Genomic DNA, 4249 nt, shown 5'->3' with positions numbered 1-4249 from the left:
TCATGTGCCCGTTCTAAGCTACTGAGATGTTTTCATGCTTAATAACGCAGCTTGGAAATATGTTGGATATGTGAAGGTTAGATAGCCATTGTCATTTCCCTACTTAGAGTATGGGCAGCCTCCCCCTCCTTCTCCAGATACCCACATTTAGGTTTCACTCTTCAGAAGGGTTAACTTTGCTTCATGTTCCATAACCAGGTAAGATTTCATCCAGGTCTCCATGGCAGGCAGCAATTATTTATTATTATTAAATTATTATTATTATACTTACTATTATGTGAGAATGATGCAATGATTTGAAGAGCTCAGTATCAGAGCTAATCATGGAGCCTGTACACTTTCCTCCTCTCAGGATTTGGATGGCCACCAAGGTCTCAATCCTAAATTGGAATGCTAAAGATCCCTGAAACAAGGAGCTCATGACAGAATTTTTTGCGAGATGTTTTCTTCAAAGGAACTGGCCTTGAGCCCCATTGACATTTTCACAATTTGCTTCTGTTGGTAGAAGTGATCAGTTATGAAATAAAGATGTAGATAATTGATACCTTTCTGGAATAAATCGGTTCTAGGAATGATTATATTTGTAAATCCTGACATTAACCATCAGTGATGCCTAAAGGAACTGTAGTGCCAGGGAATTGTTAGTAATCACACACCCCCTCCCGCCCCAAATAAAACAGACAGGAGCCGATTTGATGCAACTCACAGCAGGGACTTTATTCTCTGGCCCCTCAGCTCACCACTGACACTCAGGAAGGTTTTGAGTAGAGACAGGAACCCAAATACCCATTGGAGTAAGGCTTTATAGTAAGCAGAAAGCAGGGGGTGAGTTTGCAGACATCTAGTTGGAGAGCTACCTTGGCCTTTAACATAATTGGCTGGTGCTGGGAGTCATATCATAAACTTAATTTCTGCTTTCCTCTGCAACTGTGATCATTAGGCAAAGGGAGGGCTTATAACCTGCAGGTGCTGTTTTGTTAGGGAAATAACCTAAGAGACACTGGTCTTTTGGGGGGTGTAACCTGGAGATGCAAATCTTGTTGTTAGCCTAGAGACTGGAGCTAAAGTCAGGTTTTGCTGGGAGTTTACCTGAGTTCACACTTAAGTAAGTTTCTCTAAAACGGAGTCTGAATTTAAAAGATAGGGCTTCTCATCGCCCCATTCATTTATGACTAGAAAACCCAATCATGGGACTTCCTGAAGCTTTATGAAAAAAGTAACAGGGCTATGTCTTTGTGGTGTCCCTGTAGCATGGGTAGGACCCATCAGTGGGACACAGAAGGGAGTTCTGAGCCTGAATTCTCCTCCTGCTGGCCAGGGTGTTCTTCAACTGCAAATGATCATACAGTGCATCCACACTGTAACTCTGTAGCACAAGGACCCTTTCAGTAAGGCTCTAGTGATCCCTGGCATTGTCTCTTGATTGGGGCCTAATCTCTAGGATAGAGTTCGTGGATCTCTGAAGGTCAACCTGTTTTATGGAAAGCTCAAAGTTTAAACCAAATGTGTACAAATTGAACATCTCAAATTCATATAATAATTAGATTGTCTGTTTCTGTAATAACTTCTGTCAATAGGTGAGTCAAACATAACTTTAAGAGGGATGAGTTCTATCTGGTATGGGGAGTTATGTACTCTATATAGGATGAAGGGGAAAAGAGTCAACCAGTAACATTCAGTCTCCAAGGTTAATTTAGTTAATGTCTCTTTTTAGGGTTTTATTTATCTTCTCCACCTTCCCTGAACTCTGAAGCCTTTAAGAAGATTCCAATTAATCCCCGGAATATTAGCTAATCTCTAACTTACCTGGGACACAAATGTAGGTCTATTGTCAACCCTATAAACTTAGAAAACCATACCTTGCAAGAATTTTTTAGTTTTGTTTTTTTTTTTATCATATGCACAGTTTCAAGTTTATGTAGGAAACTCTCAGTCCATCCTGAAAAGGTATTTATAAATACCTGCAAATATGTGTATCTGAATTTTTCTGGTTTTACCTATGTGAAGTTAGTTTCCTAATAGACTCCTGGCTTAGTGCTCCAGTATTGAGTTCTGGGATTCCTAATGGCAACTGCATTGGTCAATTGACAGTGCTTATACTTTTTAATAATTTCAGCTTTTTTCAAATTATCATCTCTAATTCTGATGTGGGACTGGTAGACTAAGTCCTGCATTCTCCAGGCTGCCATGTGTGAAGAACGATTGACCAGTTTTTAGTATGCATAAACTCATTTTCTCTGGTACAATTAGTTTGTAGTCGGCTGTCCTCTGTCATCTCATGACACTCAAACAGGAGCAGGTTATTGGCACAGATCACATCTTCTGTGTAGTCAGAGAGTGTGGGATCTCCCTTGCTGTAGGGCAATCAAGGACATGAGGGGCACAATTTCTATGGTCACCCAATGGGATGTATTGTTGCCCTCTGGAATGGAGTTAGTCCTTCTGCTGTCAGAAGGCTTCTCTCCCTATAAATAGCCTCATGGATATGAGTGATGGCAAAAACATACTAGCTATCTATGTCTCTTGTCTTTTCTCAGCACTAACTCCTTGGTCAGAGCTGCCAGTTTGACTTTCTGGGCTGACATTCCTGCCAGGACTGGCTCCTCCCATATGATCTCGGTATTTGAGACCACCACTGTCTGAGCATACCTTTGTCCATCCTGAATGAGGCTGGTGCCATAGGTGAACCACACTACCTCTGCATCCATCAAGGGGGTATTTGGGTCTCTTGGATGTGGGCCAAAATGTCTCAGCAGTCATGCAGAGGCCTATAGATTGAGGTCAGAGTCAGGCAACAGAGCAGCTGAAAAGTTATCCTGGGGGCTTTTGAGAGGCTGGTAATGAGTCATTCTGGCATCCATCATCTTAAACCACAAGGTCCTTGATGCACTGATATGTAAATGGGAGTGGGAGGAAGCTTCTGGCAATTGGTGGCATACTGACCGTTGGCTAATGCCAGGGCCCGAGTCTGAGTATGCATCTCCTGGGTCTAGGGAGATCACCTGTAGTTGGCAGAGTAAGGCCTTAGTGGAGGCTCAATAGTCTGAATTTCTCAGGGTCTCTAAGAGGTCCAGGATTTTTGTTTTATTTCTCTTGCCACTGGGAAGTCATTTATAAACTGATAAAGAGACTTCAGGTTTTAGCAAGACAGAATGTTGAACTTTATTAATTATCAATAAAAATGCTGGTGAGTTTCCCTTTTGTTTTTAGGGTTACTTACTCTGGGTTAAAGAAGGGGATCCAAACCCTATTACCACAATCTTCATCTTCTAAGAACATGATTTGTTTGGACAGCCTTTTTCCTCTTAGGCCATTCCCTGGCCCAGTGGCCCTCAACCTTACAATAGGTACATTAGCTCTTTCTCAAATGAGGGTATTTTTTTTATCCTTTCCTTGCCCCACTCCCCACCTCCTTCTTTTGAAGCTATGTGTTTTAGAAGTCTCCTAAGGTCATTTGGTTTAGTCATAGCTAAAAACAGAATCTCTGCCAGGTCTCAAGTGTGCTGCTCCTTAATCTTAATGAATTTCTAGGCACACTGGACTTTCTGAAATGAAACCAAACTAACAGAAAACACTTAAGCAGATAAACAAAAACCAAAATACCTCTAATAAGAAAACCAAAACCTGCATCCTCAGAAAGGAAACCCATGACCAGATGCAATCACCATGAATTTTCCCCAAGGCTTAATCCTGTGATCCTGTGATCCTCGGGCTGCTCCTTGAAGTAGGGAGGGAAGGATGACATCCACACACACTCCAAGAAGCTGGTATGATGTCAGACACAAGGATGGATAAATAGACGATAAGAAACTAATTAAAATAGAATTTTCTTAATAAATAAAGAAAGCCCAATGTTCAATACATAGATAAGGATATGAATCAATGAGTAAAGTACCTTCAAGGTAAGCATGAAGCTCCAATCTCAGCTCTCCAACACAAGTATAAAAAGACATACTTATGTGGTCAAAATTAAACCACGATTTCTTCTTCATTATCAAATATTCATCCATTACATGGTCATATTTGTGTGAGTTCTCAAGATTACTTCAGCCAGGCAGCGGTGGTGCACGCCTTTAATCCCAGCACTTGGGAGGCAGAGGCAGGCAGATTTCTGAGTTCAAGGCCAGCCTGGTCTACAGAGTGAGTTCCAAGACAGCGCACGCCTTTAATCTCAGCACTTGGGAGGCAGAGGCAGGTGGATTTCTGAGTTCGAGGCCAGGGCTATACAGAGAAACCCTGTCTCAAAAAA

Source organism: Mus caroli, chromosome 2, assembly GCF_900094665.2.
Source record: "Mus caroli chromosome 2, CAROLI_EIJ_v1.1, whole genome shotgun sequence".
Taxonomy (NCBI): Eukaryota; Metazoa; Chordata; class Mammalia; order Rodentia; family Muridae; genus Mus; species Mus caroli.
The sequence above is the reverse complement of the archived record's forward strand: the minus strand, read 5'-3'. Positions refer to the sequence as shown.